The following is a 26,715-nucleotide window of genomic DNA, read 5'->3' on the forward strand; positions in this document are numbered from 1 at the left end:
GATTGTGATGCCTCCAGTCTTGTTCTTTTTTCTCAGGATTGCTTTAGCGATTTGGGCTCTTTGGTTGCCCCATATGAATTTTAGGATTCTTTGTTCTATTTCTTGAAGAATGTCATTGGGATTCTGATTGGACTAGCATTGAAGCTGTAGATTGCTTTGGGTAATATGGACGTTTTAGCTATGTTTATTCTTCCAATCCCTGTGCATGGAATCTCTTTCCATCTCTTTATTCATGATCTATTTCTTTCAATAATGTCTTGTAGTTTTCATTGTATAAGTCCTTCACCTCCTTAGTTTTCATTGTATAAGTCCTTCACTTCCTTGGTTAAATTTATTCCTAGATATTTTATTCTTTTTGTTGTAATTGTAAATGGAATTGTATTCTCGAGATATTTTTCTGTAAGTTTGTTATTAGAGAATAGAAATACAACTGATTTTTGTAAGTTGATTTTGTACCCTACAAATTTACTGTAGTTGTTAATTATTTCTAATAATTTTCTGATGGGTTCTTTAGGGTTTTCTATATATAAGCTCATGTCATCGGCAAACAGCAAGAGTTTCACTTCTTCACTCCCTATTTGGATTCCTTTCATTCCTTTCTCTTGCCTAATGACTCTGGACAAAACCTCCAGTACTATGTTGGATAAGAGTGGTATAATGGGCATCTTTGTCTTGTTCCTGTTCTCAGAGGGATGGCATTCAGTTTTCCCTCATTGAGTATGATGTTGGCTGTGGGTTTGTCATAAATGTCTTGTATTATGTTGAGGTAATTTCCTTCTATCCCCATTTTGTTAAGAGTTTTTTAGCATAAATGGCTGTTGGATCTTGTCAAATGCTTTCTCTGCTCTACTGAGATGATCATGTGGTTTTTATTCCTCGTTTTGTTAATGTGGTGTATCACATGGATTTGTGGATGTTAAACCACCCCCATGTCCCTGGTATAAATCCCGCTTGATCATGATGTATGATCTTTTTGATGTATTGCTGTATTCGGGTTCCTAATATCTTGTTGAGGATTTTTGCATTGATGCTCATCAGCAATATTGGCCTGTAGTTTTCCTTTTTTGTGTTGTCCTTGTCAGGCTTTGATATCAGACTGAATTTTGGCCTCATAGAATGTGTTAGGAAGGCTCCATCTTCCCTAATTTTTTGGAATGGCTTGAGAAGGATAGGTATTAAATCTTCTCTGAAAGTTTGGTAGACTTCTCCAGGGAGGCCATCTGGTCCTGGGCTTTTATTTTTTGGGATGCTTTTGGTTGCTGTTTCAATCTCTTTACTTGTGATTGGTCTATTCAGATTGTCTATTTTTTCTTGATTTGGCTTTGGGAGGTTGTAAGAGTCTAAGAATTTATCTGTTTCCTCTAGTTTCTCCATTTTGTTGGCATATAGCTTTTCATAGTATTCTCTTATAATCTGTTGTATTTCTGTGGTATCCATTGTTGTTTCTCCTCTTTCATTTCTAATTTTGTTTATCTGAGCTTTCTCTCTTTTTTTCTTTGTAAGTCTGGCTAGAGGTTTGTCAGTTTTGATTATCTTCTCAAAGAATGAGCTCTTTGTACCATTGATCATTTCTACTGCCTTTTTTGTTTCAATAGCATTTATTTCTGCTCTGATTTTTATTATTTCTCTCCTTCTGCTGACTTTGGGCTTTGTTTATTCTTTTTCTAATTCAGTTAGGTGTAGTTTGAGATTGCTTATTTGGGATTTTTCTTGTTTGTTAAGGTGAGACTATATTATGATGAATTTCCCCCTTAATGTGGCTTTTGCTGCATCCCATATGAGTTGGTGTGGTGTTTTCATTTTCATTTATCTCTAGATATTTTTTGATTTCTCCTTTAATTTCTGCAATGATCCATTGGTTGTTCAATAAAATGTTGTTTAGTCTCCACATCTTTGTCTGTTTCTCAGCTTTTTTCTTTTAGTTAATTTCTAGCTTCATAACATTGTGATCAGAAAAGATGCTTGTTATTATTTCAATCTCCTTAAACTTATTGAGGCTTTCCTTGTTTCCCAACATATGGTCTATCTTTGAGAATGTTCGGTGTGCACTTGAGAAGACTTGAGAAGACTATGTATTCTGCTGTTTTGTATGGAGTGTTCTATATATGTCTATTAACTCCAACTGGTGTAGCTTTTCGTTTAATTCCACTGTTTCCTTGTAGTTTTCCATCTGGATGATCTATCCATTGATGTGAGTGGAGTGTTGATGTCCCCTACTATTATTGTGTTATTATTAATGTCTTCTTTTAGGTTTGTTAATAGTTGCTTTATATACTTTGCTGCTCCTGTGTTGGATGCATAGAAGTGTTATGTGTTCTTGGTGGTGTGTCCCTTTAATCATTATATACTGCCCCTGTTTGTCTTTCTTTACCTGTCTTATCTTGAAGTCTACTTTGTCTGATATAAGTATTAAGACACCTGCTTTCTTTTATTTGCTGTTAGCTTGGAGTATCGTCTTCCACCCCTTCACTCTGAGCCTGTGTTTGTCATTGGAGCTGAGATGTGTTTCCTGGAGGCAGCATATTGTTGGGTCTTGTTCTTTAATCCATCTTGTCACTCTTTTTATTGGATAATTCAATCCATTTACATTTAGGGTGATTATCGATGTGTGAGGGCTTAATGCTGCCACTTTGTCACTTGTTTTCCAGGTCTCCTTCATTTCCTTTGTTTCTTATCCCATGTATTTTGGTCTACCAATTGAGTTATGTAGTTTTTTATATTGTGTTTCTTTGTTTTCTCCTTATTTATTATTTGTGTCTCTGTTCTGCTTTTTTGTTTAGTGGTTACCATGTTTGTATTCAAAATCTCGTAGATAAGATAGTCCATTTTCTGATCGCCCCTTATTTCCTTAGACTAAGCCAATTCAATCCTTTTCCTCTTCCCCTCCTAAGTTGTTTTTCTCACATCTCATTCCAACTTGTGTTGTGAGTTTGTGATTAAAATGATAAGATTATCTTTATTTTTGGTGTTTTCTTTCCCTGTATCTCTTTTTTTTTTTTCAGAAAGATTAGTCCTAACATCCACCACCAATCCTCCTATTTTTTTTTTTTTTTGCTGAGGAAGACTGGCCCTGAGCTAACATACGTGCCCATCTTCCTCCATTTTATGTGGGATGCCTGCCACAGCATAGCTTGACATATGGTGCATAGGTCTGCACCCAGGATCCAAACCGTCAAACCCTGGTCTGCTGAAGCAGACCATGTGAACTTAACCACTGCACCACCAGGCTGGCCCCTTCCCTGTATCTTTAATGCTATTCTTGAGTGTTTGCTAACATGTTCTGATGTGTAGCTACGATTTTCTGATTTTGTCTACGTATTTATCTCCTTACTCTGTGATTTGTAACCCCTTTCTCCCCCTTTTTTTTCCAGGTATGAGGGTCTTCTTGAGGACTTCTGGGGAGGGTTGTCTCATGGCTATGAACTCCCTTAGCTTTTGTTTATCTCGGAAAGTTTTTATTTCTCCATCGTATCTGAAGGATATTTTCACTGGATAGGGTATTCTTGGCTGAAAATTGTTGTCCTTCAAAGATTTGAATATGTCATTCCAGTCTCTCCTAGCCTGTAAGGTTTCTGCAGAGAACTCTGCTGAAAGCCTGATAGGGGTTCCGTTGTAGGTTATTTTCTTCTGCTTTTCTGCCCTTAGTATTTTTTCTTTGTCATTCACTTTTGCCAGTTTCGCTAGTATATGCCTTGCAGTAGGTCTTTTTACATTGACATGCTTAGGAGATCTGGCAGCTCTTCCACATGAATTTCCATCTCCTTCCCTAGGTTTGGGAAAATCTCTGCTTTTGTTTCTTAGAAGAACCTTCCTACTCCTTTGTCCTTTTCTTCTCCTTCTTGAATACCTATAATTCTTATGCTGCATTTCCTAATTAAGTCGGATATTTCTTGGAGACTTTCTTCATTTCTTTTTAGTCTTAGTTCTCTCTCCTTCTCTATCTGGAGCACTTCAACATGTCTGTCTTTGATTATGCTGATACGCTCCTCTATGATGTCCCCTCCAGCATTCAAGGACTCCATATTTTGTTTTATTTCTTCCATTGTGTCTTTCTTCTCCAATATTTCTGATTGATTCTTCTTTATTGTTTCAATCTCTTTTGTGAAGTAGCTCCTGAACTCGTTGAATTGCTTCTGTACATTTTCTTTTAACTCATTGAGCTTTTTGATGATAGCTATTTTGAATTCTCTGTCATTTAGATTACATATTTCTGTGTCCTCAGGACTGAATTCTGAGTACTTGTCCTTTTCTCTCTGATCTGAAGATCTAATATACTGTTTGATACTGCTAGAGGGCATGGCTCTTTTTTGCACATCTTGGTATTGTTTGGTTGCAGTTACTGCCTATTGCCACTGGTGGGGGTCAAGAACCACGTATTCTGAGCCCTCTGCACTCTGCCTAGATCTCAGGTGCTGGAGCAGCGCTGGGTGGGTGAGGGGAGGGGTGCTTTCTCAATCAGATCTCGCTATCTGCTCTCCTGGGGTGTCAGCTTGATGAGGTCACCCCCTGTGAAAGCTTTCACCTGGGTAGAGGGCTTCCCTCTAGGCTGCGAGGACCCTAGGGACCCTTGATGTTCCACAAATGAATATCCTCTCCCCCATTCCTTCCCTCTCAGAGGCCTTCTGTGGTCCCAGATCACAATCTTTGGGGGAGGGAGCCAAGTTTTCTCTGACCCTGTTCCACCTCCTCTGAGAGGGGCTCCAGCCTCTCCACCCTCCATCGTGTGGTTGTGTGGGTCCATCAGACCTCTTTTCTGTTGTGTTTGGATGTCCTATGTTGGAGTATGATTGTCCTTTTCATTGTATGGTGGAGGGGAGAGATTACCAGGAAAGCTCACTCCGCCATGATGCTGAACCTTCAATTATCAAACATTGGAGCTTTGAAACAGAGCTTAAAGAATATTTCTAGGAACTTTAATGCTCCTGGCTCTGCTGAATGATGACAATGTTCCATCTCCTTGTGCCCCTCTCATATCACTTACTGAGGGGTGCAGGGCTGTCAACCACCTTCCCCAGACATCATAGACACTTGGCTAACGGGTACGTGGTGCCGTCTGGTGACACATGCTTACTGTTGAGCATGTGCAGATGCTTCCTGAGATGACACCCTGGCACCCTTGGGACCCAGCACACTCTCAAACTGCCCACCTACTCCCTTGGATGTTGTGGTCTCTAGCCCTCGGGAATGGGTTTGGATGTCCCAAGGCATCTGCAGGACTCCTGGTGCCAGCTCCCTGTGTGGGTCCTCCTCAAGGAACGGCAGCCGCTGCCTTGCCCTCTGACAGGGGCTGACCTGGGCTCCTGCCCACAAGGTGGCAGGTCAGGCTCTGTCTTCCCAGCACATCCATGAGCTCCACACTTCTCCCCATCACAGCCCCCAGCAGCCCTTCACTGGAGACCCCTAGGCCCCTGGGCTGCACTGTGCTTTGGGGTCCCTGCACTTGAGAGGCCCCAAAGTGGGCATGTTCCCTGATCGCTGTGTCTCTGGGTCTTGTTTCCACGTGACAGCCCCCCAGATTCTGAGGGTCATTCAAATCCACACCCTCTCTCTGCTGGGGTTCCAGGGGTTCATCTCTACTTCTCACCACCATCCAAGCCACAGACTCTAACCCCGGACTCTGTCCTTCTGCACTCAGTCTGTGGTCTTTGCCCCTCGGGACTCCTGGGCTCTGAAGCTGTGGCCTCTGACTTTCTCCACGATCACATGTGGTCCCATGGCGTTGCTTTTTTGCATTCCAAGCAGATTTCTTCCTGAGAGTCCTGGAAAATTCATAAAATTGCCTTTGAGATCCTGGAGCCTCCACACTGGGTGAGGCACTTCAGACCAACAACATGTTAGAGGAATTCAACATGTGATGAGGCACACTGGGTGCCCCCTGTTGTCACAATCTCTGTGACAATAGCCACTCAGTGACAAGGGGCTCTGTGATCTTGCTACTGTTCACTACTTTAATTCCAAAACCTACCATAGTCTACCCATGATGGGTCCTGAGCATCACTCTGAGAGCACCCAGCTCCGTCATTCTCACTCGAGTTCATCATGTGTGCATTGGGGCTTGTGATTCCTACTGCATAGGGGGGCCAGAGAATCACACACGTGTGTGCAGCATCTTCAGAGAGCCTGGTGCAGGGTAGATGCTCACGTCCTCTGCTCAGCTCATGGCTGCTGGGGGCCTGCTGTGTGGGCTGCTTCTCCAGGCTCCAGCAGGGTCCCAGGTCCCAGCAGGGAACCAGGGCAGGGGCCGCAGGCCAGAGGGAAGGAAAGAGGCAGAGGCCCGACAGGTCATGGCTGCAGAAGTGAGCAGGGCCTGCCCACTGCACCTTGCCCACCTTTGCTCCCCATGGAAGGAGCCAAGGCCAGAGGAGGCCACAGGAGATGCTGAAATTTGAGGCCCGACTTGGGGTCTGAGGAGTCAGAGAGAAGTGGAACTGGCTCCAGGAGAGAGTGGCCAAGAGCAGTGCTGAGGCCTGGAGTTCGGGTCCAGCAGGAAAACGAGGAAGAGGGAACATGGAGAGGGAGCTGGTTGCTTTTCCAGAACAGCTGCTATCATGGTGAGACGGACGGGGTGCCAGCTGGGGCAGAACAAGTGGGAGCACCTGCTGAGCTCTGAGGGCCAGGGAACAACAGCTAATGTCCACTGGCGGTGGGGTCACTCTAGGCGTGTTTGCTGAGTGATCTCCTGAACACTGGGGGCCTCCAATGAAGCGGGGTCGTTATCTGGCTATTACTCACAGACCTGCCCAGGGTCCACAGTATGTTTGTGGAGCTGGAATGTGACACTCGACCCAGTGATGCACTAGCACCTACAACTGGGACCCTGGGGAATTGTGTGTGCAAGGCAGCACAATGCTCATGTCTTTCTCTTGCAGCAACAACTGGATCTCTGTGGTGGGAGCCCTGAGCCTGGGCCTGGGCCTCTGGGTCAACAAGACACTGAGGCTTCCTGTTGGGAGTGCTGGCCTGCTGGAGGAGGCCCCAGCACAGACCTGCCTGTGACTGTCCACACAGATCCCTCCTCTGTCACATCTTCCCAACCCAGTGGCAGCTGGGTGCACAGGTTCCAGAGCCCAAATGAGGAGGTGGCCTCCTAGATTCTTCTTGTGACCACTTCTTCCCTTTGCCATCACTCACCCACCTCTGGCCTGGCCCAGGCACTTCCGCAGACTCCTCCCCTCCATCCTTCCCTGCCAGCTGTCCTTCCTCCTCCTCAGCCCACTGGACAGCTGCTCTGCTGTGATGGCCGGGGCACCCTCGCTTCCCCTTCACCTTCTCCCTTGCTCTTCCTCTGGCCTTGCTGGACCCAGGCTCAGACCTACCTGTGGCTTTGTGTGCACAGCAGGGTTCCTTCCTCCAGGGTTGCCAGTGGAGAGGGAGGGGATAACCAGGGCTGAGAGCAGGAGACAGAGAAGGGAGGGTGCAATGGAGGGTGGAGCAGGTCCACAGGGACCACTGTGCCAACAGCATGTGCACAAAGGGCAGTAGCACCAGCTCCAGGGGATCCAGCCCTGCCTGGCCCTCAGCTCACTCAACTGGCAGAGGTGCCCCATGCAGCACCCCTTCCCCAGCCTGTGGCTCACCCCTCTCCTGCCCTTGGCTGGAACCCAGACCTCCCTCTTAAGCTGTGGGGACCCATTTCCAACCACCTGCTGGACGGCTCCCCAGATGGCCCTTAGGGACATGGGATTCTGATAGTCTGACCTGGACACATCATCTCCCTCTAAGGGCTGCCTCCTTCCCATCAGAAGCTAGGCCCAGCACTTGTCCCCCTGTTTCCCACATCTCCCTCCTCCATCTCACCTCCTGCAGAGAGCTCAGGCTGCCTGCTCCTTCTCACTCCCCTCCTCCAGGCCTGTGCTCCTGCTACTTCCTCCTCTCTGGCACTTCCTGCCCACCTGCTCCCAAGTGATCTTTCTACCCCAGAAATGAGCCCCTGTCCCTCCTGCTTTAAACCCGTCAGCAGCTCCCCTCTGGATGAATCCAGGCTTCTCAGTGTGTGATTCGCAGCACGCTCTCAGTATCTGGGGTCTGACAGCCCCCCTCTTCCCTCCCGCTCTGAAATCCATCCTCTCACTTCAAGCTGCCTGGAAGTCTCTGTGCACACGGGGCGGTTTCTCCCTCTGCGTTGCTCCTGCTGCTCTTCTTGCTGAAATGCCCTGCTCCGCCCACCTCACCTGCAGAGCTCAGCTCAGGGGCTCTATCGCCATCTGACCTTTACCCCCAGGAGAGCTGGTGCACACTCTCTCCTTGCACGCATCACTCTGCATTTTTATGAGGTTCCTTTTCCTCTACTCCCCCAGTGGGTGATCCCTTTACGGGCAGGAGTGTGTCTTGTGTGTCTGTGTCTTTGCCCCCTGCACAGAGCCGGTCACTAGGTGGGCCTCAGCCAGCATCCACTCCTTTCCTCTCTCCTGGCCCTGCATCCTCACCCGAGGCATTCTGTCCCATGGAGACATTTCTGAGCAGAGGCGGTGGGGCCGTCCTTGGCCCTGTCAGCAGAGATGAGGAGTCTCTGCTTCCCTCTCACGCTGCTCTCTCGGCCTCCCTGGGCTCAGCTGCTCTCAGTGTCATGCATGTGTTTCTTAGGTGTCTGCTTTGGTGTTCTCCAGTCTGTGCAGGGGGACCCAGTGTCTGCCTCAGAACTGCTGGATTATCTGTAAGAGCTTTTCCTAAACCCCACCTCGGTCCTCCCAGCAGCCCTGTGAGGCGTCATTTAAGGGAGAGAGTGGGGATGGGAGAACTAGAGCTTCCTGCCCAGATGCATGGCGTGGCTGAGTCCATGTTCCAGCCCAGGCCTGAATGTGGGTCCTGACGCCCCTCCGGCTCCACTCCTGCTCCTGACTGGGGTGCCTCATTGGCCTCACCCCGGACTCCTGCCTGGGCTCTTCACTAGCTGAGAGAGAATAGGTGGCTCAAGTGCACGATGCTCCCTGTTCACTGATGTTTGGATTTGCAGGTCCAGCACTCGCAGGGCGGCCCCTTCCCCACCCGCACTGCCTGCAGGGGTTCGTGGTCCTGGAAAGAGTCACTGTGCAGCTGTGAGGGAGATCAGGACCCCTTTCACTCAACTTCGCCTTTTTAATGTAGAAAAAATGTCATTCTTTCCCAAGGCAGTTAAAGACTAAGGAGAGAACCCCAAATACGAATTATTAAAAGAAAGTCTAGTCCAAAATCACTGCTTATTCCAACGCTGATTCACTTCAGTCCAGACCTGAGTCAAAGCCTCTCCAGAGACCTGTCTTCACAGCTCCAGTCCTCAGGCTCGGGACACCTGGTATTGATCGTCCTTGTTTCCTTCTCCCTTCTCCCTGCCTCGTCTCTACGGCTCCACAGACAGAGATGAGCTTGCCTTGACCATGTCCCTCTGCTCCGAGAAGGCTGCTCAGCACTGGACTCCATCATTCTAACACAAACAGAATACATGAAATTGTCCTGCAACAGTACATGCTTGTTCAATATGATGTACGGTTACTGTCAGAAGCGTTAGTATAATGGAAATCCCATAGGGTTTGGAATCAGACAGGCCTGGGACCAAATCCTGATCCATCAATGCATAAGCCCACGGTTCCCCATAGTAATCACACACAAAGGTGTACCCAAAAGGGGGCACATAGTACGCAGTGTAGCAGTGTCAGTGGTCAGGGAGCCTTGGTAAGGTCCTTTCCATGGAGCTCGAGGGCTGTCCTCTAATGATGCTTCCAGAATACCCAGTCCCCAGGCTCGAGACTGTGACCAACAGGATCCTTTATATTGGGGTCCAAGAAAGCGTCTTTAACCTGTTGTTGATGGGCTGGGGATAAGACAGTAGAGACTCACAGCAGCTGGTCACACTCACATAAGACAAGAGGGGAGCCACAGAAGGTTGTGGACCAACAGACACTGATCTGCTGGTGACTGTCCCATGTGGAGTTAGTCCATGTTCTCCAAAGAGGGCACTGCCAACAGTCAGCAAGGCTGAAGGCAATACCTTAGGCCAGGGGAGTCCAGTCCACAGTGTGTAACAAACCTCAAAATAATTAACAGGACCAGAATCTAATGTCTACAAAGGTGCAAACAGAATTTTTCTCTCTACAATTGCCCTCATTTTTCACCAAAAGTAATCACAATAAAACTAATTTGTTTCTATTAAAAATTTGTCCTGATTAATTAAAAAGTGAAAATAAGAATATTCACTGAGAGTTTCTGAATTCTGGATGGATCAGGTAATAAGAGAAAGTCAATGTTTCATCTTTGTTCACAAAGGTATGTCTTCCAAAGTGGCTTAAGAGAAAAAATTTCTTTTAATTTTGGGGAAAAAGCCTAGGGCATCTTTTTCAGCTCATGTAGTCTCACGTAACTTACTATTTCTTCTGCTTGAATCCAGTTTTTCACTCGTTTTATTGACTTTGCCTGATGATTGAGGGTGACAGGGACAGTGAGAATCCCAAGAAGTTTGCTGAGTTTTCTTTAAGGTTTGTATGATTTTCTCAGTGAAGTGGGTGCCTCGATAACTGGGAATTGTGGAAGGTACATCCCAAGTGGGAAGCTCGTGTTCTATCAGTTTCTCTGCCATTGTGAGGGCGTCAGCTTTGTGGCAAGGGAAAGGCTTTAACCCATCCAGGAAACACAGACAGCAACAAGAACATATTGATGAGCCATAGGAAGTGGCAACTGAATGACGTCCAGCTGCAGGTGCTCAAAGGACCCAGAGGGAGGAGTTCTGAGGCCTCTGGGACAGAATAGCTGTTCTTAATGCACTGTGGTGGGGGAACAAATGTAAAAATTTTAAAATGGAGCTTGCTAGGGAGCCAGGAAGAACCAAGCAGCCATCTTGGGTTTCCCAGAGCCCCTACTGCTTGTTGAATTTACAGCCATTGTTCACCCTCCTTAATTTCTCTGAGTCAGGAGCAGACTGTTGCTGTGTTACAAGGACATCGGGATGGCAAACGTCTGGCAGTGAGAGGCCAATTTTCTTTCTTGCAAGAGAAGCAGAATGGACTTCATCCACATGTGTCATGACCTTTATAGACTCTGTTGTTGCTGCCTTTGCAAGAAAGTCAGCTACGACGCTTTCCTGATATTTACTGTGAGCCTCAATTTTCATGACACACATTTTATTCCAGGACACATTAGACTCCCAGGAAGTACATACTTCCTGGAACTCTTATAACCTATACTTATAAAGACATAACATAAAGAAGACTAATTGTTATTCCTTATTTGACAATGCTTCCTGTGTAATTTAACATATCAAATAAGCCTAATTAGTTTACTATCTCTCAGGTCAGAAAAAGAGTTTATAGAGAATTTGATTCAGGGGAAGTTTGTCAAAAATTATCACAAAATTTTAAAACATTTGATCAAAAAGGATCACATTTTTATGAAACAACACTTAATTATCTATTTAACTAAAGTGACAAAGAGATTTTAAAGGCCCGTACAGAAAGTACATGGTTCTGAGCAAAACCCAGCTGTTCTATGTAACAGAATGATATCGAACCTGAAGTGAGTTTGCTCACCTGTTGCACACAGCAAGCCAATCTCTGACACTGAGTATGGTGGAAGAAAGAATTTTATTATTGCACAGTGCTGAGCAAGGAGAGAGGGCAGCTAACGCTAAAATCCCAAACTCCCCAAAAAGCTAACAGGAAGGGTTTTTATTTGGGGTTTTGGGTAGGGGAGGGGGAGCATATGGCCTTGCTGGTTGGAGCTTTCCCACCAGCCTGTCTTTAGCCTTGAGATGACTTGCAGAGAGGAGGGAGCCCGTGACCTTGCTGGTCAGCAGCTTTCCCACTAGCCTGTATCTCTTTGTGGGGAGGAGATAGTGAATCCAGGTGCTTGTCCTTGGCAGTGTCTATCTCCATGGAGGATAGTGGATTCTGGAGCGAGGAAGCCAAGGAGTAAGCATGGAATGAGTGTTTTGGTTTTAACCCCATATATGCTGGTTTTAATATAGGGAAACTGATATCAGGGTCAGTATCAATTCCCCCCTATTTTATGTCCATTTCTCAATCTTGAGGGATTTGGGGCAGCAACCAATCTAGCCACTTCCTGCTGAAATGGGGTGTAGGGTGTTTCATCTCATTGAACCAGTCTTTTAATAAGGCAGCGATGCTGGTGGGCTCCTGAAGTTAGGCCTGTATTGTGTAAATAAGTAACCAGGTATTTAACAAGAAATTTTTCTAGAGAAACAAAAAGAGAAAAACAAGGTTAATGGTTGGAGCAAATTATAAACCAGTTTCTGAGCCCAGGGGGAAGCCAATCAAGATTCCTAGAAGTCAGGGTCAACGCATCTTTCGCAGTTTGACCTGTCTCTGATGGTGTCATCAGGCACTCAGGTAACTTCTTGAGTGGCTTACACAGCAGTAGACATGAATCTTAAGTTTATATTAGGTCCTCCAGCTCCAGTTTGCAAGGCTTTAGGAAAAAGGGCAGATTTAGTTTTCAATGACTCCAAATGAAAATTATGGGGAAAATAAAAACCCTGAAAATGTTAATTTGGAGGCTTGTAGCCAGGTATTTCAGGAGATGAGAAGAATTCAGGATCTAGTCTAGTTAACAGATGTAACAAAAATCTTAAAGACAATTGACAGAACCAAAATCCAATATCCACAAATGTGTATTATGGTTTCTATTGAAACACAATCTTTCTCTCTAAAATCACCCTCAATTCTACTAGACATAGCCAAATTAAGACTAACTGGTTTGCAAAATAAGTCAAGTTTTAATAAATTTGGCATAATTATTTACATAAGTACGGCAAGAATAGTAATTGATTATATAGGCTCTTTTAAATCTGCTTTGCTGGAACCTTATAGGGAATTTCAGGTTGAACTTTAAATGCCTCTCAAGGAAAGCCAAGCAAAGGACCTGTCATCAGATCCACCTGCAGTACCTACAGATTTGGGTGAATCCCTCTCTTCACGAGGTCCCCAAAATATTGAGGTCCCATGTACCTGCCAGAGTGAGTAACATTCTTTCCTCAACCTTACCAGGTCATAGAACCCATAAGCACAGTACCAGGCCAATATTTCCAAGTGGCTTTATTCCAGAATGTCAACCTTTGCCCCTCAAAAGCTGTCTTGTTACATCCAAGCCTGTATGTTTTTTTCAAATATGATGTTCCTGTCAAAGCCTTGGTAATATAACCAGTGTTTCCAATTGTGTCCTGTTAAAAGAAGAACAGATTCTTATTGGACTTATGCAAACAACCATATTGCCATAAAAATAAGAATACTTACTCATCAGGAGTTTTTACATTTTGGAGGGCTCAGATAGGGAGAAAAAGATAAATGTTTCAATTTTCTTTACAACTTGCTATAAGTAATAGTTCCTTAAGAGAATCGAGAAAAAAGTTTTCTTAAATCTGAAAAACCAAAACATCAAAAATCAGCAATATCTTAAGTAGAAAGCCATAAAAATTATAATCATCCCTATTGGTTTACTCAGTCCTGTGTAATTGGTTCTTGATCTTAATCTTGTTAGCAGTTTGTGAGGTCACCAGTTTTTATGTTACAGTTCTGTAATTTTTACCCAGTTTAGCTTTATAATCTCAAAGTTTATTGGAAACCTGTATTCTAGGGTGTCAGAGTCCTTTCCATATATTTCCCTGAAGATGAAACATATTTGCAAAGACATCAAAGTAAAACAGCAACTGTCTGCAAATAATAAAACATTCAACAATGGTAATCGAAAAGGCATTTGACCATTCTTGTGACGTATAACACTTTGAGATAATAACCAAAATTATGGCTGACAATCAGAATAGAACAAAATTTTAATAATTTTTAAAATACTTAATAACACTCATTTACATAATACCATTTAAGAAAGTTTATCATTATTTATTTGACAATGCTTCTTATATAATTTAACGTACAAAATAGGCCTCATTAGTTTAGCATTTTTCTTGTAGAAAGAGAACAAATTTCTCTGAGAAGTCCCAGGGGCCCTCTGAAAATCCCCAGAGAAACTTTCCTTCCTCTTCCAGGTCAAAGGAAAGCTTTTACTCACAACTTGAATATTTGTGTGTGGGGGGAAGCTTGTCAAAAATATTAAAAGCTTTAAAACATTTGTTCAGATAGGAAACCAGGTTCACTGCAAAACCACATTCAACTATCTATTCGAAGTGACAACAGAAACAATCAAGGGGAAACAGAGTTAAAATAGTCATTAAAAAGTTTAGGAAAATTATCTTTTAAGAAAGAGGAAACCAAGTTTTAAGTTTTTACCAGTTTATTTTTGATATTGTAACTTATTTACTTAATAAATTTATTTTAGTCTTAGCCAACTTGGCCATGCACAAAATTTTACAGGGTTTTACTTTCACAAACCTTTTGTTGTTTCTTTTACATTTAGAATTTGTCCCAGTACTTTAGGATAAATTTATCTTTTTTAACTCAAGAAACAAAAATATTTTTATTCTTTATATCTTTTTACTGAAAACATATATTTACTTTCCTTGTATACGGACCTTTTAGAAATATATGTTTTCTCATAGAAAATTCTTCACCATACATAAAACATGTTTATCAATAAACCTAAGCACTTTTCATTTTCTTTGATATAAGAAACAAAAGGCAGACAAATATGTGATTAGTAGTTAACCTTTAATATTGTATCTTATGTGGAAATGACCTAGATACCCAACAAACTGTTATTATTTAACTTAACTTAGTAAAGCTATAAAGTTCAAGTTTCCAAAAAGATTTTGGAAGCTGTTTTTAAGTATGCAGACTATAAAACATAATTATTGTACTTAAAGCTCTTACCCAGTTTTAACAATTACTGTTAAAAACTTCATGTGACATTACAGCAGTTAACTATCATCCTCAGTTGTTTTAAGTACATATATCATAATACATATAATTATCATTAAAAAGTATTTCCAGGGCACAGCCAGATGGTGCAGCTGTTAAGTTCACACGTTCCACTTCAGTGGCCCGGGTTTGGCCAGTTCGGATTCCAGGTGTGGACATGGCACCGCTTAGTAAGCTATGCTGTGGCAGGCGTCCCACATGCAAAGTAGAGGAAGATAGGCACGGATGTTAGCTCAGGGCCAGTCTTCCTCAGCAAAAAGAGGAGGATTGGCAGATGTTAGCTCAGGGCTAATCTTCCTCAAAAAGAAAAAGAAGCCTTTCCAAAAACTTTTATCTTTTTACATTTATTTAGTTTATCTCTTCTTCACAATTATATTTAGATCATTTACAAAAATCTCATGAGACATTAAACAAAATTAGCTATTATACTGATATTTTGCTGATAAATTTTGTAGCAGAGATGACATGAGCTCATTTGACCAGTAAACCCTGACTGTATGTTAGCATCATATCCAATGCTGATAATTTTGAGGACATGTTTATTTAAAATCAAATCAGCAAACTTAAACAGGCTTTCATTCATCAAAGATCATTTTGTATCATCTTAAATAACTTTGTCTCTTAGAAGTTTTTGCATATTGATTAGAGACTGAATTTCACTATAGGAGGTTTTGAATCCCCTTTTCTGAAACAGAGGTTTCCCAGAATGACCATTACAATTTCAAATTATCTCAAAAGTTTACTTATTTTTACTTGTTCAATTTTAGATCAGGAATTTTGGGGGAGTTGAAGTGAAGCTCAGCTTGCTGGGAAACTCAGCAAGAGAGTAGATAAAAGCAGCAGATTTGGGTTCAGCTGCTGGCATGTTTAATTATTTAATTATTTTCCCTTAAAGAGGCAGTAAAGTATTTCTAATTTTTCTTAAGATTTTATTTTTTTCCTTTTTCTCCCCAAAGCCCCCGGGACATAGTTGTATATTCTTCATTGTGGGTCCTTCTAGTTGTGGCATGTGGGAAGCCGCCTCAGCATGGTTTGATGAGCGGTGCCATGTCCACGCCCAGGATTTGAACCAAAGAAACACTGGGCCGCCTGCAGCAGAGCCCTCGAACTTAACCGCTCGGCCATGGGGCCAGCCCCAGTATTTCTAATTTTATTTAGAAGCCTCAAAAATTAAAACAGGCTCCCTGTTGTTGCAGCTGCGTTTCCAATTGCATACATCAGTTTGGGTGAACTAAAATTGGCCCGTTTAAGTATATCAATTTTTACAAAACTTTATCCTAGTTTTACTCACTCTCATACTTTTAATTAGAACTTACATTAGAATTCCATTAACAAGTTTTGGTATTACAACATTGTGTAGGGCAAGCATTCCCAGTTAGACAGAACATTTATTCCCAAAGCAAATATTCAGGCAAAGTTGACATAAACTCTTCATATGATATTAGCTTGAACACTTGAATCTTTATCGTCTTATTAACATTAGTAGCATAACTGTTGCCTCAAACAATTGCTGGTCAGGTTCATCACTCTGATTTTTGCCTCCTGACCTTTTAAAATTTTTCAATTGGGGTAAATAGAACAGGTTTGTCTGATGTCCTTTAATGTTGGGGGGCCATAAGGGGGTCCCTTTAGCCCATCCAACCTTAGGCAGTGTTTTATTAAAAGCTTTGTTTTAATTTTATTTGTATCTGTTCCATTTATCCCATTTTTCTTTTGACAAATAGAAATGGCAAGCAATAGGATACATTGGAGTATATGAGGAAGCCATTTGGTGTAAACCTAATTCAGCCTGACTTTGTTTTTTCCAAAAGGGCCTGTGGCCGTTGAGTTGAGTACGCACTGCATATCTGCTTTAAAACACTTACTATGGCAAGAACAAATGGCCTTAAGATAAAGGTGCAACTTCCCCCCACATTGGCATTTCCTTAGGGATAAGCATCTTTCCTTAGGCTAGGAACTCATTGCTGCACTCACCTGTGACCACCCAGCTCACCTGTGACCACCCAGCTCAAGACAACAGACCTGCCACCCTGCTGTGTACACTGAGACAGCAGACCTACCTGCTGTGTCCATCAATTGCTGTGCTGACAGAGCAGTCTCGCGACTATTGTAAAAGGGATATTTCAATACTATGTGAAACATCCTGTTTGGGGGTATATAACCACTCTGTGCACCCCACTTTTCGGTGCCCTTTCTTCCTTCAGGAAGTAAGGCCCCAGGCCATGGTCCCCACATTTTAGCTCAGAATAAACTCTCCCAAATTTTCATTTATAGATTGGTTATGGATTATTTTCCTCAACACTTTTAATAACTAGCTAAAGATTTTCATCCCATTGGGATGAGTCCTGTGACTCTTCCTTTCCTAATTTCCTTTGTTAACTTAGTGTTTTCATTAGCATCTGTAAGACCAGGGAAGAAGCTGAGACTCCAAGTTTGATTAGGTTCTTAAGACTAGTCATTGTATTTTCCTTTTAATTTGGTCTTTTCATAGGCACCAATAAAACAGCTGTTCATGATGAGAGCTCTCTAAAAAGCTTCCCAACTTAAGCTTCCATTGTTTGGTCATTTTTTTTCTCTGGAGTCTAAAGAATATTGTGGCCATGTGGTGTTACAAAGGAAAAATCATCCCTCTTTAGACATTGCCTTATAGCGATAGGTCAACCATCAGCCAAAGTGTTTGCCCAGGAGCTCTTAGGTGGAATAGATGTGGCACTGCCCATGTTAACACTTTTAAAAGGAAAGATGAACAGACAAACAACAACAAATACTGAACAAGCACGCTTTCCAAAAGACACTCAGCCACAAATGGAAGCCAGAAAAAGACCAAAACCAAAAACCAAAGTGCTTCCAGTCCCAGCTTAGTCTGCGTCCTACACTCGGGGGCGCCCAACAAATGAAGATCCCCTACGCAGATCTTCCCAGATGAGCAAGGACAAGGGACCTCAGTGGTGCACACCCGGAGGACATACCAAAATCCGGCCAAGGTGTCGTGACTTCAAAACAAACGGAGAACAGAGGGCTGCCAGGTACCCATTATTTCCAGCCAGTCCTGTTGGAAAAAGTTAACACAAAGACAAAGACAAAAACTACCAGCTACTTACAAGAGATGACTTCCTAAATCCTGAACCTAGTTTCTTCCACCACCAAAGCAAAAGCGCCATGGGCCAACGACGTCTGGTTAGCAGCCAGTCACTTGGGGCTGTCCCTGAGACAAGGGGCTCGGGCAGCTGCTGGACAGCTTCCAAGAGAGGCCTTTAGCCAGAGGCTGGTGTGCCACAAGCGAAACGTCCATCTGGGACATTGTCCCATCTGGGTCGCCAAGTTGATATCCAACCTGAAGTGAGTTCACTCACCCGTTGTGCAGCAATCCAATCTCTGACACTGGGTGTAGCGGAAGAAAGGAATTTTATTACTGCACAGCGCTGAGCAAGGAGAGAGGGAAGCTAACGCTGAAATCCAAAACTCTCTGAAAAGCTAAAAGGAAGGGTTTTTATTTGGGGTTTTAGGTAGGGGAGGGGGAGCATATGACCTTGCTTGTCGGAGCTTTCCCACCAGCCTGTCTTTGGCCTTGAGACACTTGCAGAGAGGAGGGAGCCCGTGACCTTGCTGGTCAGCAGCTTTCCCATCAGCCTGTATCTCTTTGTGGGAGGAGATAATGAATCCAGGTGCTTGCCCTTGGTGGTGTCTATCTCCATGGAGGATAGTGGATTCTGGAGCCAGGAAGCCAGGGAGCAAGCAGGGAATGAGTGTTTTGGTTTTAACCCCATATATGCTGGGTTTAATGTAGGGAAACTGGTATCAGGAAGACTCGATAAAGATAAAACACAGAATCTCTGTTCCCTAGGCAGATTACATTAAAGGTAAAGAAACGTTTACTGTTTCTTCTTAAGAGCAGACCAATAATCTGAGAAGACTTTGTCTTTTTATAGAGAGAAAATCCAAATTCTAATTTTGTACCAGTATACTTTTGATATTAAAATTCATTTTTAAATAAATTTATTTTAATCTTAGCCAGCTTGATCACACAACACACTTCCTTCTTGAGGATTCCTTTTTCATAAACCTACAACTTTCTATGTCTATTTAGGTTTTTTCCTGTCTTTTTCTTTCTTATTTTGGGAACAATCATTTTAAGACAAAATTACTTTCTAATTTTCCTTTAACAAAAATGCATCTTCATTCCTCATACCTTCTCTTACTGAAAACACATACCCTACTTTCCTTGTCTATTTTTCATATATCATCATTTTCTTAATTTCAAAAACTTACAAAGCTTATCTTTAAAAAAATGATGCAAGGCAGTTGTTAGAGAATACTTACAGATCTTACTCTTAGAGGATAGCATAATTGCCTACACATCACACTAAGTGAGTATAAACTCCTTCTACATGATATAAACCATACCTTTTCTGGAGATTACAGAACAAGATTCACTCATGTCTACAGGTTCATGCTGACATTGCTCTGCTAGACTGGGAACAACGGAACAGGCAGAGGTCACAAGATCCCCACATTCTTGCTGAAAAGGGTTGCTCTAGGTTGAGCAGGCAGAAGAAAGATTTGAAAGATGGAACAACTTCTAAACTGACGGCAGAGCTGTAAATATCTTGGAAGCCACCACCAGAATTCTCAGCCTCGCATGCAGTTCTAAGAAATGGGGGAAGTTCTTTTTAACACAGATACTGCCTGGCTGTCAATCTGAAAAGACAAGGCAACAAAGTGGGAGGCTGTCAGAGAGGGATTCCAGCCTGGCCTTGAGGAGTCATCGCTGTGCGTGTGCAGGACAGAAACGGTGGGTGATCTCATGTGGGCCTCTCCATCTTGCAGATGGACCCTTCTGTTGCTCAGTTTACTGTGGTTTAAGAGCAGTGGCTTTCAGATCATCCTATAGCAAGAAATAGAGTGTGTATTATGGTCCAGCATATACTTACATAAATAAAACTGTATAAGTAACTAAAATAACAATTTAATAAACTGACATGTATTTCCTATTTTTAGTATATACCATACATGTATTCTATTTTTCATTTTATGAAATTTTCTTTCATTTATATATATAGTAAATTAATCTATAAAATTAAAGATATATTATCCATTTATGTGTGTGTATATATATGTTTTGGGGGTTTTTTTTGAGGAAGATTAGCCCTGAGCTAACTGCTGCCAATCCTCCTCTTTTGGCTGAGGAAGACTGGCCCTGAGCTAACATCCGTGCCCATCTTCCTCTATTTTATATGTGGGACGCCTGCCACAGCACGGTGTGCCAAGCGGTGCCATGTCCGCACCTGGGATCCAAACTGGCGAACCCCAGGCTGCTGAAGTGGAACGTGTGCACTTAACTGCTGTGCCACTGGGCCAGCCCCTACATTTATATATTTTGATAAATGTAGACACCATGTACATTTTCCACTTAAATAAATGTTAATCATAATTTATCAATGGTCTCTGACCACGGTCTGAAAGATAAGTGACAGTGAATCCTTGCATAGTAAGAGAAAGTTCCACTGCTTCTCATCTGACAAAGGGGCGCCCGCTGCTCTGCCCGCGTTCTCTCAGCATCAATGCGCACAGTGTGCATAGAGTTAATTTACCCTCATTACTCTACGTGTTCTGGCCTTTCGTCTTTGGTTCATTTGTATTCTCAGCTCTTCTACCAAATTGTTTTAAAACTATTTGTAATCTTTGCTTTCCAGTGAAAACTAGGAGGCAGGCGGCCGTGACCTGTCTATCACAGAGCAGCATCTGTAGTAGATTGGCAAACCCACAGACACGTTTCATAATTTCCAGGAGCATATTTTTCTTTACAGTAAACTTTTCAATGTGGCAAAAACATATGTACTGATAACGCAAATATTATTTGTCTCTCTGAAAAAGAATTAGAAATCCAGAACTAGACAAAGTTAACGTTTAGCAATCAATGTCTCAGCATACCATCCTAGCCGAAATGGTTTAGATACTCAATCAATATCTATTCTTTAGTTTAACTTAGTGTAAACTTTTCTCTGATTTACATTTCTTTAAACACTTGTTTTAACAACTATGTTTGGATTAGACAGTAAACATTTAATCATCATCCCAAGTCATTCCCTCTGCAGACAAATTCTGCAACAGAAACAGCAGGAGCCAACCTGGCCAGTGGACCCAGGGAGAAAAAGTTGTATGTTTGCTTTATATATTTGATGCGGGGTCGGTGAGCCGAGGAGTCAAAAGAAAGATTTCTTAGACTCTCAAGATCTGGCAGTAGTGCTCTTTTATTTAGAGAATAGTGTGGAATAGCATGGGGACAGGACCCATGGGCAGGCAGAGCTCCTGCTGCTGCTGCTTCTGCTGCCCCCGCTGGCATGGGGACAGGACCCATGGGCAGGCAGAGCAGCTGCTGCTGCCCCCGCTGGCATGGGGACAGGACCCATGGGCAGGCAGAGCTGGTGTGTGGGGACAGGACCCACAGGCAGTCAGAGCTCCTGCTGCTGCCCCCGCTGGCATGGGGACAGGTCCCATGGGCAGGCAGAGCTGGTGTGTGGGGACAAGACCCACAGGCAGGCAGAGCTCCTGCTGCTGCCCCCGCTGGCATGGGGACAGGACCCATGGCCAGGCAGAGCTGGTGCGTGGGGACAAGACCCACGGGCAGTCAGAGCTCTTGCTGCTGCCCTGAGTTGAGGGTTAGGGCTAATTTTATAAGGCATGGGTACGTGACTTATTTTTACTGGAAAAAAAGAAAAAGATGATGTAAAAAGTCATTAAATGATTTCAGTGCAGATGGGGTCTGGTTATTGTGAGGTCATATAACTTTAGATACGAATCTGGCCATATAGATCGGCATGCAGGTGAGGATGCCCCGGGCTTCTCTCCCTGGGGCAGTCCTAATTCATACCATAAAAAAAGTCCACTGGGTCATATAGTTTGGCATGTAGGCCAGGTCACCTTGGGCTTCTCTAGCTGGGGTAGCCTTAATCCACATCAATATTCATATTTATATATGACTCGGAAGACATGTCTGTTTCTATTAAACCAACAAACTTAAACTATTTTTTATCACAGATTATCTCAAATCACTTGAACTTGAAAAACCTTTGGGTTAGTTTCTATATTTCTGAGAGTTTTACGAATACTTAACTTATTTAAATGTTTAGGGGCCAGCCCCCTGGCCGAGTGGTTAAGTTTGTGCGCTCTGCTTCGGAGGCCCAGGGTTTCACCGGTTCAGATCCTGGGCACAGACATGGCACCGCTCATCAAGCCATGCTGAGGTGGCATCTCACTTAGTAGAATTAGAAGGACCTACAACTAGAATATACAACTATGTAGTGAGGAAATTTGGGGAGAAAAAGCAGGAAAAAAATGTTTAATTTTAGCAATACTATCTGGAGGTAGAAAAATATCATATACATAGAGAGAGAGATACATACATAGACACACAGAGAGACAACAGACATCTTTAAGAATTTTAGCCATGTCTTGGATACAAATCTGAGAAGAATAGTTGGATCCAAATTGTGTTTCTTTCTGGCAGATGGACTAAATTAAGGTTACCTGCTCAGACGGCCAAAGGCTTTTACTAAAGTTTTGGGGGGGGGGGTTGGCAGGCTGTAAGGATCCTTTAAAGAGCTGTGTTGAAGTCCTTTTGTCTTTTGGAAGCTCCTGCATAGCAATCAAAGCACACATTCCATTGTCTCTGAGGGGGTTGGAATCCTCTCTTTTAAGGGGGACCCTTAAGGTGGATGGATCTGAAACAAAGCTTCCCCAGAGTGGCCATTATCATTCCAAGTTATTTCAAAAGTTCACCCATTCCCACTTGCTTAATTTTAGATCTCTTATTTTCTAAACATGTATGCAAATGGACTAGTTTAGGCATTTCAAATAAGCCCCATTAGGACCAAGAAAGTTTTAAATCATCCTTGGGTAAAATGGGTCCATTGAGGTAAAAATTTACAAGAAGAGGGACCATACTCTTTCAACATAAATCCAGCTGGGGTTCCCAAAGGAAGGTGACTATTTATGGTTGTTCCAGAACATTTGTTCCCCATAATTTAGAAGGGGCTGTTCTCAGATGACCAAGGCAGGAGGGTCTATGTCTTGGGTCAGGTATGTGCTGCCTGTGAGGACCACTTCCCAGGGTGTCACCAATGGGCCGTTGGTCTCTCTTTTACGTGTCTCAGAGATTCCTGAGCAGCAAGTGGTGGCAGGTTGCTCATGGTCCTAGGATGACCAATCCTTCATCTGTGCCTTCCAGATGAGCTTGTGAAGTTCCTCTGACCCAAAACAGGGTATGTTCTTCATTGGGAGGCCCTGTGAGACCACTGCATGTCATGGACACAGTCCCAACACTTCTGCTGGATTTCCAGTCACCGAGAAACAACCCAAAAAGGGTTGGAAGGAGCAATGTCTCTCATCTTCGGAGTAGGAGGACCCTCATTTGGACAACAGGAGAAACTACGAGGTCTGTGCTGGTTATAAACAGCTGAATTTTGAATTGTAAGAGAATGTGGCCGCTTGAATAAAATGAAAATCTACTAGAGCTCCAATAACACTCACCAAGAAGTGTCCTTAAACCTGAATTCTCCGCCTAGTTAAGGTGAGGGCGGAATCCTCCCTCCAAAGGACAGAACCAGTTAGTCCTCCCAAATAAAATCTACTCTGAACCTCAACCGAAAATAGGAGCTTCGGATCCAGGAGAACTTACTGCTGGAACCCTGAGGCTCACCAAGGGAAACGCGAGAGAACAAGGCTATCTTGGAGGTGCCTTCCACGTGTCCACGGCAGCACCAGGGTCTCTGGTCAGTTGCTCTGGATCTGCCGACTACACCAAAAAATATCAACTGAGGAAAAATTCACCACAGTTCAAATAGCAGATATTTACTTGGGCAATTAGAATTGCAATTCGGGAGACACAGATTCAGGCAGAAACCCAAAATGTGTTCCAAGGAAGACAAAGGAGGCAGGGGTTTATAAACGCAAAAAGAGAAAAATTACACAGGTCGTTTTGCAAAATTGGTGATTGGCGCTGGCAAGAACTGTTACTTCATGGCCATACTGATGGGTTGCTAAGGCCATTTCTAAGGCAGAAAGCTCTTATCTATAGGAGCTAGCACTTTTCTTGAAAGGAGATCCAGATGACAACAGAGAAGCCCAGCTCAAAAGTGACATTCCCTCTGGTAGAGAGTGGCGTGCCTGCATGAGCCCCATTTCCTTAATGGCCTCCCAGCTCCATGTTAGCAGCCTTGACAGATGTGACTCCATTTTGTCCACAGAGAAAATAAGCGTCTGGCGTTTAGGCCACGCGGTCCGTGGCATTTCATCATGGCAGCCAAGCTGACTGAGAGGAAGGACCCACTCTCCCCGCACACGGGCAGGGAGGGTTTCTCTCATGTCCCTGGCTCTCTGCTGACCTCCTCAGTCTCCTGCTTCCCGCCGCCAAGGCCGTCTTTCTACGGCAGACCTGGTGGCACTGTCCAGAGGCTCCCCAAGGCCCGCCTGCTGTGTCCCCGTGCAGGGGTCGGTCCCCACTGTCCTTAGGGCGGAGGAGAAGTTAAGGGTGCGCGTGAACACCCTCTGCGGAGTCGCAGCACCCGGCGCTGCGCTCAAGCGCTGAGCGGGCTCCGCCTGGATCCCCTCCCCGGCTTTTCCCGGAAGGATCCACACACTGGATCCTGACGCAGCTTCAGTCCATCTCGACTGAATGGAGGCATGGGGATTGTTCCAAAGTCCTACAACAGGGACCCTGTGCCCCAACCCAGCTCTTGGGGGTGGCACGGCTGCGGGGCACCCCTCCCCATCCCTGGAATCCCACTCCTCCTTCAAGAAGCAATCAGATCGCGCAGGTTCCGGGCGCTGAATGGGAAAGGTCCTTCTGCACCAGGAAAGAGCAGCACAAGGTCAGGGCTCACGTGTGCAGTAACGTCCTGTGCGCCACCCAGGGGGCGCTGCGGCCGCTCCAACCAAAGGTTCGAGAACGCACCGGAACGCCCAAAGCTCCCCTCACCTTGCGCCACCCACAGTCTTCCCGCCAAACCCGCATCCATCAGAGAGCGCCACACTCCGGGCGTCGAGGAACAGCACCCTCCAGAGGGGGCGCAGCGGGCGGGCGCGATGGGGACCCCGGGCGCTGTTCCCCGCAAACGCCCAGGCCAGAGGGGACGGAGCCGCTACGTGGGGCGGCGGGGGCAGGCCCGGGAGGGTCGTGCCGGGCCCGCGGGTAGTCGGAGGGGAGCAGGGCGGAGAGCGCGGGAGGCCCGGCCTGCCACGGAAGGTTCTCGAAGACCCCAATTCAGACTGAGATGCTTCACAAACTCACTTTCAAGCACACATAAACATAAATAGCGCGTGGAGTCTGAATCCTCCGCAGGCGGTTCCTTCAAGTCACCGCGGGTCCCACGGAAAAGCAGCGGGTCCAGCGGCGACTCCACAGCCGTCCCGCGCTTCCCGACAGCTGCTTCCAGCTGCGCACGGGGCTCCGTCTGCTCCTCCGTCTGTCCAGCTCTGTCTCCAGGGAGGGACTGAACACAGGTGATGATCTTCCCGGCCTCAACTGGCTTTTCTTTCTTTTACTCTGAGCGCCAAGGGTGAGGAGTCCGGTGACCACAGGTACAGTCTGGTGCCACCACCTTGATCTGGGCTCAGGTGCCAGCAGTCGTGTCCACCTTTGATTGTGCACCGTCAGTGCGAACGTCAGCGCAGTGAAGGGACTAGGAACCGCCCAATCCTGCTATGAAACGCTTGTCCTTCCACACGCCCTGGAGAGGTCTGTGGACCCCCAGCGTCTGGGGACTCCACTGTGGTCACTCTGAGGACCGGGGCTGGGTAGGGGCTCAGGAGAAACAGGGGGTCGTTCCCAGGAGGGAGCTCAGCTTCACTGTAAAGGAAGGAAGGAGGAGAGCGAGGGTCTGCCTGCAAGTTTGGAGGCAGGAAGGTGAATCTTCCAGGTAGGAAGGGAACAAGGTCATCTTCCAAGAATGTGAAGAGAGGAGCTCGTCTGGAGTTGAACAGAGGAAGTTTCAAGTAATTTTTTCAGAGAGCAGATACAGCTGACTAAAGAAATGTAAATGTTAACGACCCAGGTGAGGCTGGCGGTGAATTTATAATTAAGGCTTCCTGTTGAAAGCTAGGAATGATTTTCCTGATAGCTCTGGTTAGCATCTTGGTTAGATCATGAGATGGCAGTGGCCTTGCAGACCACCTGGCTCCCAGGCCCCCATTTTGTAAATGCAGAAATTGGGGAATTTCCCAGGTCACAGAGCTGATGCTGATCCTACGGGGGTGACAGAGTCGAAGGCCACATCAGGCCTCCAGGGAAACACATTCTGTGAACTACAGGGTGTCTGGATTTAAGTAAGGCAAAGTGAATAATATGCATTTGAAACTGTGTGGTTGGCTGGATCCCAAAGGTCTTCCCAGGGTGTTGATGAACTTTTCCTCTGGAGGAGTGAGCGCCTTGTCATTGGAGAAGTTCTTTCTGGAACTGAATGCTTCCTTCTGGGATGCTGTGGGGGGACTGCTGCATTGTGTCCATCTTTGACGCCCTGATGACTCTGAGATTTGCTGCTTGTATAACACACCACAGGACTTCAAGTTCTGGGGACTGTGCATTAGAATTTAGGGTGGGCGGCACACCTCCAGTTTCATTGGACTTCCTCTCTGTATTTGTAAGGATGCTGTGTCTACAAGTGAACAAGTGGTTCGTGTCTGTACACTTAGGTTCCCGGCAGGAAAGAGATGGTACATGCAGAATAGGTACATTGAGGAGAACCTTTAAAAGGTACCATTTAGAAAGGAATGGGCAGAATTTCAGGAAACCACAAACGGCAGTGCAGTAGCCCAGCATTTGAGACGTCTGGGAGACATCACCTCCTAGGCGTGAAGGGGTGAGAGGAGGGAGTGGTCACTGGAAGTGGACAGGGTCATTTTAGGAGGAGCGCTGCCTGCTGAA

The 26,715-nt window shown here is 44.8% G+C and overlaps 1 long non-coding RNA gene and 1 pseudogene across 1 annotated transcript; one reads left to right on the top strand and one right to left on the bottom strand.

The window, feature by feature from the left end:
• The window catches only part of LOC102150463 (tubulin alpha-3 chain-like), a 38,251-nt pseudogene that overhangs the window by 8,399 nt on the left and 3,137 nt on the right, over window positions 1–26,715 (top strand).
• LOC138925477 (uncharacterized) lies at window positions 18,878–23,589 on the bottom strand. The gene is made up of 2 exons (XR_011441691.1): window positions 22,323–23,589; window positions 18,878–19,680 (listed from the first exon to the last, which is right to left on the bottom strand). It is a non-coding gene; the product is annotated as an uncharacterized lncRNA (long non-coding RNA).

The sequence above is a fragment of the Equus caballus genome, chromosome 8 (assembly GCF_041296265.1).
Source record: "Equus caballus isolate H_3958 breed thoroughbred chromosome 8, TB-T2T, whole genome shotgun sequence".
Taxonomy (NCBI): domain Eukaryota; kingdom Metazoa; phylum Chordata; class Mammalia; order Perissodactyla; family Equidae; genus Equus; species Equus caballus.